The sequence below is a fragment of the Lactuca sativa genome, chromosome 2 (assembly GCF_002870075.4).
Source record: "Lactuca sativa cultivar Salinas chromosome 2, Lsat_Salinas_v11, whole genome shotgun sequence".
Taxonomy (NCBI): Eukaryota; Viridiplantae; Streptophyta; class Magnoliopsida; order Asterales; family Asteraceae; genus Lactuca; species Lactuca sativa.
This window is the reverse complement of record NC_056624.2, coordinates 108,300,627-108,314,601: the sequence shown is the minus strand read 5'-3', so window position 1 is coordinate 108,314,601 and position 13,975 is coordinate 108,300,627.

The following is a 13,975-nucleotide window of genomic DNA, read 5'->3' as shown; positions in this document are numbered from 1 at the left end:
TTGAGTCAAAGTTGAAACTGGTTGAGATGCTGATTTCATTTTCAAACCTAGGGAATCGAATCAATTTACTGAAATCAAATGGTATTGGGTGCGCAGTCAACATTTGGAATTGACTTGGATTGAGTCGATTTTGCTTTTGAAGATTTGTAGTCGATGGTCGACAGTTTTTTTAGATTTATCAAAATATATCTTTAAATCTTTTTTTTATGTTTTTTGGTTTAGGTTATGTTTGGCCTAATAGCTAAAAAGTTACATGGTAGCTGAAAAGTTAGCCGCCAACTTATAAGCTAGCCGATAAAAAATAACGTTTGATAAAACTAGTTGATAAACTAGCTAGAAGATATAAAATAACATTTAGAAAAAAATGATTTTTATAATTAATTAAAGGTATATTTGGAAAAAAATTAAAAAACTATTGAAAAGTTAGTTTAAGTAATTTTCAAAAAGTTAGTTTAAGTAGCGTCTTAAAAAAACTAGATTTTAAGCTATTTTTTGGCTTGTTAAACTGTTGATACACGAAAGTGACCCTTGATAGCTATGAAGTGCATCAAAAAGCGAAGACTTGTTTTGAACTGAGTATCGAAGAGTTCGAAAGCGAAGTGATAGCGAGGAGTTAATTGCATTGTCTTGACTGGAGACTTCAAGACCGAAGATAAGGAGACGCGAAGAGTTGTAAGCTTTTGTCTATTATGGATATTGCAGTGTCAGAAAAGTAATGATCACCTTTTTTGACGGTGTGTGTTAGGTTGGTTTTGCCAGTCCTAAGCTTGAGAAGCATGGCCGTCTAGATCATAATTGTTTTGATTAGCTTATTTGTAGACTTGTACTATTTCTTCCTATAAATAGATAGTCTTGTAATTGTTTTAGTGTATGTCTAAGTCCATCCTTCTTGTAACCTTATCATATCAATAAGCAAGTCTCATTATCATTCATATCTCTTTGTTCATACTTAATTGTCCATCACTTAATAACATGTGTTTGACTACAAACCAAGTTATGATTCAACATGAATCCTTTTAACTTGCCTACATGTAATGATGTATATTGTTGTTATGTTTCCTTTATAATTTCACTATCTTTTATTGTTGAATGTTAAAAAGATCCACGATATTATCTTAAATTCCGCATTATAATCTCTTTATAACTAAGTTATTCTCTCAACAATTGGTATCAGATCAATAGCGGTTGTTTTTTAGTTTCTTTGAAAATCCATAATCTCTTCTAAAGAAAAACTCTGATTTAAAAGGCCTTCAATACCACCTAGCCCATCCTTTTCAAAAACAAGGAAAATTGTACAACTTTACTCATTAAATGTATCTAACAACGTTGGAGGTTCTAACCGAGCTCCAATACTTGTTGCAAGTGAATATCATCATTGGTCTCAAAGAATGGAAATATATTTAAAAAGACTTAGTAAGAAAGTTTGGAGATCTGTAAGAAAAGGACCACATATACCTGTCCTTACACCCATTGTCACTGATGGAAATCAAACCATACTTGGAGGTGGTCAAGCTGCCATGACCATACCTACCAACGATGACATAGAAAAGATGGAGAAATATGAAATTGCTTTCTATGAAATCTCTTGTGGAGTTCTTCCTAACAGTTTTGATCTTATTATTAACTATAAATCTACAAAATAATTTTTTTTATGTTCTTAAAAATCTATATGCAGAAATTGAACGAGATCAAGACAAGAAGTTGATCACAACCTTGAATGATTTTAACAGCTTCAAACTCTTCTTGGAGAAAGTCTTGATGATTCCTTGAAAAGATTCAACCTCATCGTCACCAAACTCTCTAATGCAGGTATTACTCAAAGTGATCATGAAACAAATCTGCAGTTCCTGAATGGTTTAGGAAAGCAATGGATCATGGAAAAGAGATAGTTCAAGGAGACAACAAAATCAAAACCCTATCGATGTACAAACTTTATGGTAAACTTCAAGCTCAAGAATTTACGGTGGTGAAAGACTATATGGATCTTAGCGGACCACTCGTCCTGGTTGCTCACTCACCGCAGTATTCCAACAAGCCACCTCAGTATCCTCATATCGGAGAATCCTTATACCAAACCTCATATGATGACACACTGTATTCATATGAACTGAAGATGCAACCTGGTGATGAAGAAGCTTTTCAAAATGCCTTATCCTTGGCTACCCGATAATTCAACAGGCTTCTACCACCAAACTATCGCAAAAATCAGCAGTTTACCAGACCTCCCTTTAACCACAATTACAATGCACATAACAAATCTCCTCACCACTATCCTCAACCCTCCAAATATCCTAAAAACCCACCATATCAACCACAGTCTCAGAACACACCTTTGATGCTTACCAACTCCATTGAAGCACCAAAAGAAGACAAACCTTCTGACACCATAGTTAGCACCGAAAAGAAGAAAGATAGAGTTCTCATATGCCACAAATGTCACAAGGAAAATCACTTTTCTTGGGATTTTAAGGTTAATGTAGTGAAGGATAAAGCATTCTATCTCAGAATGACTCAAGAGGTTGAAGACAAGGAAAAAGCAACCGCAAAAGCTTTTGTGGCACAAGTGAGAAGAGACCATCAAATGTGGTCTTCGGTAGATGAAGATATGAAACTAATAACAAGAGGAAGCGAGGTAATCTGTCTCTCGTTGCAATAAAAGGTGATGATACTGAAGACATATCTATATGGCTGAAGAAGACTACTGCTTCATAGCAAAAGAAGGGAACATCAGCATCGTTAAACATGTAAGATTTATGATTCATTCAAACAGCAATAACATGCATGACTATGAACCACACCTAGAAAAATTTACTCAAAGTGTGCTGACGTCCTTATAGATTATAACAAAGCTTTAGATGAAAAGAACATACCGACCCAAGAGCTGTACCACTTAAGAGGAAGACTAGAAGACAAGAAGCTTAAGATCATAATGTTAGAAACTGATTTGAAACTAGAGAAAGATGCTAGGTTGCTTTGTGAAACTCAGTTAGATGTTGCTTTTAATCAACGAGATCTAGAGTTAGTAGAAACTGTAAGTTTAAATTGATTAATAGAAAGGCTCTTTAATTAAAGTGAAGCAATAAAAAATCTAGTCAATAATGGATCTGTAGATAATACTTACAATTGGGGTTGGTCAAATGGATACAACACCGGGTAGAAATATCCACCACGGTTTGATGTCGAACACCCATATGTCCCACCTGACAGGACCTTTCACTTCCTAATAAAAAAGAAGACCTACCCTAAAGACATCCAATGTCACTTTGGTAAACTTCATGACTTGAGCAATAATTGTGTGACCGAACAGAATTTTCCAGAAACATTGGGACCCACAAATGATTATCACTCAATTCCAGACATTGGAACAATCTGTCTTGGATTAGGATCTGATGTAGACGAGGAAATCATTTTAGAAGGACCAAACATGTTCCCAAAATCTTATGTTGATGAGGAGATAATCCTTGAAGGACCTGACGTGTCCCTAAAAGAAATTGTCCTTGAAGTTATGACTACTGCATCCTCTGTGGCAGCTCACTCAAAGTCTCACTAGAGAATTCTATTAATTCAACCACTAAGATTCAAGCTCTTCCACAAGGAGCAAGAATGGAAAATTTTGAAATTGGATAATGCTCTAGATGTCATGAACTCTACAGTTATTATGACTCCTCACCTAGACCCATACCAAAGTCCAAACTTTTTGAAAAGAAAAAGACCAAAGCTGAACGGATATGATATTTTGTCAACAAAAGATGAAGCAAAGAAAGCCTTAAAAGTTGAAATTAAATCTCGAATTGAGAAAAGGAAAGTTGAGTCAAATCTTATGGTTACTGAAAATAAAAAGTCAGAATTTCAAAGAAAAAGTTTTCAAAAAAACTCTGCAGTAGAAAAACCTTTTCAAAATAAGTATGCGCAAAATAACTTTATCAAAACTAACTCTTTGCAGAAGTTAAAAAGGGATCAAAACTTCAAAAGTCCCAACAAGTTACCTAGTCCTAAAATACCTCATAGTCACAAACCTATGAAATGTAACAACACCGTATTTATTACTCCTCTGAACAAAAAGCCTGATCAAAAACTCAAGTCGATCATGATTGATGACACCGTTGCTGTCAATCAAAAGAACAAAGAAAAGTCTGAAATGAAAAGAAATCTATAAAAACACATTGATTGTGTTCCTAAATCCAAAACCTAGGCAAACCATCTAGATAAATGAAAAGAAACTCACCTTTAACTCTTATCCACCTGTTAGAAAACCACATCTAGGTCTAAGCAAAGAAATTTTATCTTAAAAAAGATTTGGAAAAGAAAAGAGGTCAAGAACACCACATCGTTAAAAGTTAGAAAACTACACACCACAACATCCAAAACTGTATTTTCTTTTCATAATTTTGTTAAGAAATCACATTATGTTGTTGCGGGCCCCAAACAAGTTTGGGTGCCTAAATTAACTAACTAATCATGTAGGAACTGTGCGAGGAGGATCACAAAATAAAATGGTTAATTGATAGTGCCTAATCCTTGCACATGACGGGAATGTTGGAGTATCTTCATGACTTTAAGGCAGTCACACATGGTGGTCACATAACTTTTGTAAATGATGCAAATGGACTATCCAAGGATATGGTTTTGACAAATGAAAATTTCTTGATTCAAAGAGTTGCCTATGTTTAAGGTTTAAAACACAATCTCTTAAGTGTTGGGCAACTCTGAAAAATTGTTCATCTTGTTGAATTTGATGATGAATACATCTACATCATGACGAAAGATAGATCACGATGTATAATTAAATCAAAGGCTGTTGGAACAATGTTCCCATTAGACATATCTTTATTCATTATTAAACCTCAATTGTGTTTTCTGTCAAAAGCAGTCTCCGAGGTCAGTTAGCAATGGAACTGAAAACTTCCTTAATTTTCGATATATCAACAACTTGGTTACTGGAGAAATGGTGCGGGGATTTCCTCTCCTTAAATTTGACAATGACACTTTAAGCCCTGCTTATGAGTATGGAAAGCAAACAAAGGGAGATCCATCCATTTTCGAGCCTTTGGAGTTACTTAACATCGATCTCTGCGGTCCATCAACTGTTGCAAGTTTACATCATAAGAAGTATATCCTATTGATCATCGATGATTACACTCACTTCACATGGGTGTTATTCTTCAGACTAAAATCAGAGACACTGCAAAGCTTGACCAATCTAATCAAGGAAATTGAATTACAGATAAGGCTTCCCATCTAAACGATTCTAAGTGACAACATAACAAAATTTACAAATTGTCTGCTGAATGACTTCTTGGTGTCAAAGGGAATCAATAATAATTTTTCGGCAACATACACACCGCAACAAAAAAATGGCATGATAGAAAGAAGGAACATAACTCTTGTAGAAGTTGCTAGATCCATGCTTAACTTCGCAAACTTGCCCCTTTACTTTTGGGCAGAAGCAGTTGCAATAGCGTGCTTTGTGCAAAACCGAAGTATTATCACCAAACTCCTCAAAAAGACTCCATCTGAAGGTTTGAACAATGGTAAACCCAATGTTCATTTCTTTCATATTTTTGGTTACTGGTGTTTTATGGTCAACAACAAGGAGCACTTGAGCAAATTTGTAACATTCCCCTCTAGTACGTATCACAATATTATCTGCTTTAGGCTCCCGATACGAAAACTTCCCAAGGGGTCACCAATCCCTAAATTGTTGTCGCATGGGCACACTTAACTGCAAAGTTATTCTGGGGTCTGTTGCTCTCACAACTTTAAAATGCATTGTGATAGGGAAGGTATCCATACCTTTTATAAGGAAACATTTGTTCTCCTTCCCAAACGATGTGGAATCAGATACAATACACCTTTACCCTATATTATAGGCTTCAACATCCCCGTCAAACACATCGACCCGTACCCCAGCTCTGATACCATTCGTAACATCCCCCTCAGGCACATATCAAAATATTGTCCACTTTGGGCTATCAGCACGAAAACTTGGGGTCACCCATACCTGAATTGCTCTTGCCTGGGCACACTTAACTATAGAGTTCTTATGGGATCTGCTGCCCTCACAGATTTAAAACGCGTTTGATTGGGAAGGTATCCCCACCCCTTTAAGGAATGTTTTGTTCGTCTTCCTAGCCGATGTAGGATTAAGTGCAACCCACCTTTACCCCCCATTATAGGGTTTGACGTCCCTATCAAACACATCGACCTGTGTCCTAGCTCTGATACCATTGGTAACATCTTCCCCTAGCATGTATCACAATATTGTCCGCTTTGGGCTCCAGACACGAAACTTCCCAGTGGGTCACCCATCCTTGAACTGCTCTCGCCAGGGCATGCTTAACTGCAGAGTTCTTATGGGATCTACTGCCCTCACGGCTTTAAAACACATTGTAACAGGGAAGGTATGCACACCCTTTATAAGGCAATTTTTTGTTCTCCTTTATAAGGAAATGTTTATTTCTCCTTTGCACCCAAATCAGACGAAGGAATATTTTTAGGTACTCTACAAACAAAGTTGCATACAAAGTTCTGATTTGAAGAACAAGGATAATCGAAGAAAGCCTTGACATGAAATTTGATGATTTTTATGTTTGTGAGATTGCTCCTCTCAATGAAACAAAATTTATCATGGAGAATGACATTCCTATTCAGTCCAGACCATTCAACATAACCAAAATTTACTATGAGAATCTTTTTGATCCTCCAGAGATAGTGAGACTATTAGAAGTCTTATTCTCACCCTCTACATAATTACAATACATCGAAGACTTTGGACCATCCTAGTCTCAAGACTCTTTACATATGATTTTCACCTCATCGATTGAAGGGGAAAGCATTCCCTATGATTCAGCAACTGTCACAACCATCGAGGTTCCAGTCATAGATGAAGCTGCTTCAGTTGTCAACAGTTGATCGCAAGTCTCCAAAGAATCAGAAGAAGATGTTCAAAATGTAGAAACTGGTGAAGTTCCCATAATCCCCAATGCTTCATTCCAGGGGAACCACCAACTTCGCATGGGGAACCTTCATTAACAATAGAGCAAATAATTCTCGAGTTTCAAGATTTATCAACATGATGTTCTTAAATCGAGGGGGAACAAGTTCAAGACATTCAAAGAGAAATTCCTCCCGAGTTGAAGATATTCCATTTAATGTGGTTGTTGAACATCATCAATCACCTCTACACATTTGGACAACAGATAATCTTCCTAGCTAAATCATAGGAAGTCCTTCTGCTGGTATTAGAACTCGGTCCCGAAGACCTAACCAAACACTATCACCATGCAACATTCATGTCCTCTACTGATCCTAGAACCACCAAAGATGCAAATTTGGATTATGATTGGATTGTTGCAATACGGTAGGAGCTTGCGGAGTTCGAGAGAAAGAAAGTTTGGAAACTAGTTCCCAAGCTAAAGGGACATACCATAGTTAGAACTAGTTGGGTATTTAGCAAAAAATTAGACGATACAGGTGTGGTAATAAGAAACAAATCCCAACTCATAGCAAAAGTTTATAGTCAATTTGAAGGAATTGACTACGATGAAACATATGCTCCATTTGTGGGGCTAGGGGTCATAGGCATCTTCCTAGTGTATGCAGTGTACACAAATGTAAAAGTATATCAAATGGATGTAAAAAGCGCATTCCTCAATGGTGAACTGAAAGAAGAGGTATACTTATAACACCCTACAAGTTTTGAGAATCTTGATCCTCCTTATTACTATTATAAGTTGGAGAAGGATGTGAATGACTTGAAGCAGACACCTAGGGCTTGGTAAGAAACTCTTTCTATGTTTCTTATTGAGTCTAGATACAAGCATAGGGTCATTGATCATACTCTCTTTCGATGTTCGAGTGAAAATCATTTGATGCTTGTACAAATATATGTGGATGACATCATTTTCGGTTCAACTGATCAAGTTATCATAGACGACTTCACCAAGCTCATGACAAGTAAGTTTCAAATGAGCATAAATAGAGAGATTAATTTATTTATTGGTCTTCAAATCAAGAAAGTCCCACAAGGAATCTTCACTCATCAAGAAAAGTACACCACTGAACTCTTAAAGAAATATTCTATGAAAATTTTGTTGGATTAGTGTCTAAGTCCATAACTATTTTGGTATGTACTTGACCCGATTATGAGCATGGTCCTTTTGGGTTGCCTTCACCATAGCAATATGTAGGATGAATTAAGGAGAGAAAGGTTTAAATATGATTTATTAATATATTAAAGGAGAAATCATATTGTTTAATTAATATTAGTCAAGAATTAATTAAGAATTAATTTTGTGGCTAAAAGAGATTAATTAAATTTAGGGGACTGGACTGCAGTTATTGGATAATTGAGTTATTGGGCTAAGGAATGCTAAAGGAATAAGGGGTGAACGAAATTATGATGGAAGCCCATCATATTTTCATCCATGGTCTTTATCCAGAAGGTTCCATGGGCTGCTTAGAGTTTAAGCTGTCCATTAGGGTTTTTACTGAAACCCTAGCAACCCACACAAGTATATAAAGGACCCATTAGGCTCCCAAAACGTGGAAAACTGATTCTCTAGGGTTTCTAGTCGTTTTTGGGCAGCCTCCTTTCTTCTCCTCTTCATCCAAGTTGCATAAGGTGTTTGTGACTCCATTAGAGGTGCAACACTTGAGGCACTAAGCTTTCTAAGGTTAATTCAAGCAAGGAATTGATTGTTATTGCTATATAACAATCAAAGGTAATTCTCTAAACCCTAATTCAGTTTATAATATGTTAGATCTAAGTTTATTAGTCTTGGATCCAAAGTATGTACAATAGAGAAACCTAGATCCAAGCATTAGAGTTTGTATGAGCACATAGGATTGTTCTTATGCCTAAAACCCATCAGTGGTATCAGAGCCTTGATTGGTTTCAGTTGTATGTGATGATATGTTGAATTATTTACTGAAAAACGATTTTTTGCCCTCTGCCCGACCTGACTCGGCGAGTCAGTCGATGAACTCGGCGAGTCCAGTCCCTGACTTGACGACTCCAGGGGTCAGACAGAGGGATTTTCGGGTTTTGGCTGCTGTTTTGACTTGGACTTAATGCTTAATTTGTTTTATGAAGTTAAAATCTGAATTTTATCTTAATTAAGTGTTTATCCATGCCAAAAACAATAGATAATTTCAAATCTTTTAAATATTGGTTGTTTATGTGATAAATATGGATTATTTAAAGTTATTTGGTAATTATCTAATGACTAAAATAAGATTAGGTCAAATATAGATAATTATGAAATTAATTGTTTAATTTATGTTATTTGTTATTTGATCCCTTATGTTTTGAAAAGTCTAAAAAATTGCCCTCAAGTTTTGGGATTTAAAAGTTGATTAAAAGTTTAATTTTGAAATGTTAAATTCTAAAACCCTAGTAATTTAAAAAAAGTTCAAATCTCACCCTTATGGTTTTATTAATTAATTAACATGTATAATTAAAAGTGATTTAATAAATCCATAAAGTTTTGGTTTACATTTAATTAAATTAAAAGTATAATTCACTAAATTAAACCACCTAGTATTTTAAAAGTGTAAAATACACCCTATACTATATATAACATTAAAAGTCTAATATTATATATGTATGAGTAATTAGTTAGTCTTACCTTTAGTAGGCCTCATTCACGAAGCTGGTCTATAAGGGGTGTTTAAGGAAATTGCCTATAAAATGGCGATTGAATGGGTATCCACTCTTACCCACCGCACTCTTTACTAGTGGAGGGTCGTTAGCCGAACGGGTAGGATAGGACAGAAACCTTCCATTATAAGTATAATGAAGTACAAAGTAACTAAATGCGTTTTCAAATTCCCAAATCATAGTTACTTTAGGAAAAATGTGAAATTGTATGCTAATCCATAGAATTACACTTCGTACCCCTGTCAAACGTTAGTGGAGCGTGTGTGGTTAACCGGCACACTAATTTGGGGATGACATTGGTAGCGAAGGGTGACTCGATGTTTGTCATAGATCAATGGAGCGTGTGTGGCTAACCGGCACATTGATTAGGTGATTGTAGCATTGGGTGCACCATGTGATTCGTATGGTTATTCACACCTTATTTGTGATCCTCGACATCCCAGTCACAAATAGTAGGGCATAATCGAGATTAAACATGCCATTGAAAAGTTCAATGAATCTCAAAAGATCTAGGAGTTTCAATTCATTTAAAACTTAATCTTCCTTTTCGTTTTTCATGGTGGAAATTGGTAAATCGTCATTTACTTACCTTCAAATATTTTGCAACTAGATTACGGCATCCCTTTTCTAGGTTGTAGAATATTGTGTTGGATCCTAGCCTTAATAACTCATTTGGGTGTTTTATTAAGGACTCAAATCAACTTAACTTGAATTTTCTCCCATTTTGTAGATGTCTGACTCTAACCGTGGTATTCCCGAATCCCAAGGAAAAAGTGTTCCTAATGAAAGTGAAAGTTTGATTCAAAGTGAAGGATCACTGTGGACTAGCTTGATTTCACTTCCTCCTCTTCCTCCCGTTGTTCTCCCTAACCCTAATGATCGAAGATTTGAAAGGTTCAAGATCACCGAGTCCCTATTGGAAATGGAACATCAAGATGGCAAACCCGTGTGTGCTCACATCCTAGGGATGAAATCACACATTGATAGGTTGATTATGTTGGGTGCGTCTATCTCAAATAAGTTGGCTGTGGAATGGGTTCTTCAGTCACTCCCTGAATCATATGATAAGTTCATAAGAGAGTATTATATGATGAAACTTGACGCAACCCTCATTGACTTGACTTACATGCTTATTGCTGCTGAATCAGAAATGATTTGGCGAAGTAATGGAGCATATTTGTCTGGTAACTCAACCAACCATGCTTCCATGGACACCACCTGTTCCTGCTGCCAAGGGAAGGGGCAATGGATACGAAGCTGCCCGAAGGACCTGAAGGATCTAAGAGATAGGAGAGTCGATAAGTATGGCTCTACTTCAGGATTAGAGAAAAGAGAGGAAGTTTGAGGGAAGAGCAAGATCAGTCTGATCACGAAGAAATGGATTTCAATCGCATGAATTCGAAGATCAGATTACATAGTTTTCATTTGAATTTTGCATTGTAAGGACATGTTTTCCGCTTTTTTTTATGAATAAAATAAATTTTGGTTTTTATCTTATTTGTTTATCCTTGCAATGAAATATATGAAAAGTTGATGTTTGTGTACTTCTATTATTAGCAAAATGGATTTGATTCTTAATTATGTTATTTGTGGAAATGTCAAAAGTTTACCAAATAGGGAGAGTTTCTCATCGCCCAAGTTTCAATTGGACAGAAACTTGGAATCATGCAACGTGTATTGTATGATGAATGAAAAAACTTTCACATTTGGGAAATTTAGACTAATTCTTTGACAAAGTGTCAATTGAAGGACTAGGAGATCGAGTGCACTAGGTTGTACATTGATCAAGTCTACCACAAGAGTGACAAAGATATTCGTCATGATTTACTAAAGTTTAGTAAATATGGTTATACTTATAAGATTGAGTGTAATTCTGAGTTAACTGAAATAGTTTCAATCAATAGCAGAACGAATAAGAAGAATCAAGAAGGCAGAAAGATAAAAGTTTCTCCATTCTAAGAAGAAGGGAGAGTACCTTTTATTGTGTTTTATGATGAAGTCTTAATGATTAAGAACCATATCTCAATTGATCCTCTAAGTGAGTCTTAGTGCATTTGCATGTCTAAGAAGAGGAGTCGAGAATTGTAGAAATGGTTAAATCAAAGAGTCAATCATACTTCGTTCCAATATCAAGTCTTAGAGTCATACTCCAAGATTGTGACATTGAGTGACAAGTCTTAAGTAGGTTTATAACACTCATCAAATGTGGAATTTGGAAAAATTTTCTTATTCTTGCACATTAGAAATTGGTAAGTTGTGATGTCTTGGATAAGACAAAGACCAACTAGGACCACTTATGTGAAGTGTTTTGTCTTGATAAGAACCACACTAACTCTTGAATGTTTGCTTTGTCAAGAAATGTTTCTTGACAAGAGAATCTTATATGTCAAGGAGTCAGTGGGAGTCTTAATGGTCTTGAAAGGTTTCAAGAACAAATCAAGAATATACCTTATCGATCATCACTAGCACACGACTTGAGGTTTGCAACCTATCATGCTGACATTATTTTGTTTTTGTGCCATTCCAATTGAGTTAATTGCGTATGTGAGTTCTATGAGTTCTCATTCGAATGCATACTAGAGCCTTAGTCGATGGAAAGTACATTGATATGTAAGGATAAGTTACTAAACTACTTGGAAGACATGGTGGGCACTCGTGTTACCGTAAGGCAAGAAATCAAGATTAAGAAAGTTCGGTCCATATGAGTTTGGATTTGTCGCAAACCTTGGTTTTGGCAAATTCACATGGATAGGAACTCATACACCATAAAATCTAAGTGTCATAAGATTCCCTCCTTCATGAAAATGACTGTGAGGAAATGCTTTCACTAAAGGAGATTTTAAGAAGATAGCGATTGTGAAAATTGTATTCTCAAAATTCGATTATGGTTACGGCATCCCTTTCCATAGTTCGAATTATGAGATTTGGCAATTAGTTTCAACATTTGGAACTTAGTAACATAAGTTCTGAATTGTTTAAACACACATATGAGCTATCTAAGACAAAGGTGTATAAGGTTAAGAAGCCTAGATAAAGGCTTATCGAAGCGTCTGGTATTAGAAATATGAATTTCAGAAATTCAATAGGCATTGTTTTCTGAAAGTTCATTTGTTTTCTGAATACATGTCAAAGATAGTGGGAGCATAAGTGTTATGCTTATATGATAATAATAATAGTGGGAGCATAAGTGTTATGCTTGTATGATTATTATGGAAAGTATTGCAAGTTAGCAATATTAATTATAGAAAAACAAAGATTCAATTTGCAAAGTTGCATGGGTTGAAAAGTTATTTTAATATAATTAAGGGAGAGAATATTATACTTCGTTTCAATATCTAAAGCTTAGATTGAGAAATTTTAATATTTTCAGTCAAAGGATACATTGTGTGCTCTTAAAATTCGATTATGATTACGGCATTCCTCTTCATAGTTCGAATTGTGAGAACATGACACATAAAATATTATGGCAAAAGATTGGTAAAGTATCATATCTTTATGTAAGACATTATGCATAATGTCCCATACGCTTCGGGTATAGGATTGATTGCAAATGCTATAATATTTGACCATTCTAAAATTTTCCAAATGTCTAGCGCATTAAGTGGGAAAAAGGATTAGAATCAGTTTTGACTAAAATAATTAAACAACTATCAAAGGACGATCCAAAGTTCGCTGAGGATTGGTCGCTTGTGAGTAGTTGGAAGTATGGTATTGGATGGACCATATTGACATTATTATGAATAGATAAGATTCTATTAAGAATGAGTTGTCATATGGCAAATGTGGAAATGTTTCCATATTGGGAGTTGGATATTGAGATTCTATGCGTAGATTAGAAACTTTTATGCAGGAAGGATGTTCAAATGAATGTACTTTGAATATGAGACTTGACGTCTATGGAATTGTCTTGTAACAATGACCGATAGAGTACTTCAAAATTTCATTAGCCAAGTCTTTGTGACTTTTGTGCTATGACTTTATGAAAGGATCGTTGCATAAGATGTTAGAATCTAGCATATTCTAATAGTAGCAAAGAACCTTGTGTTCTTACACTAATGATAAGGATTGGGAATTGTGAAATGAGCATCATTGAAAAGGTTTTTCAATTGATCTATTTCAAAAAGTAAGGACCATAGGAAACATAGTGTGCATGCTTTATGCATGGGACATCTATTGTTGTAATTTAAGTAATAAGTTGATTTTCTGAAACAGTAAACGATAATAATGAGTAATCAATATGGTGGTTAAATAGAAGTGTTTTATTTACTCTCACAAGTTTGAGGCCATATAGGATTAAGTATTATTGTTATGTTT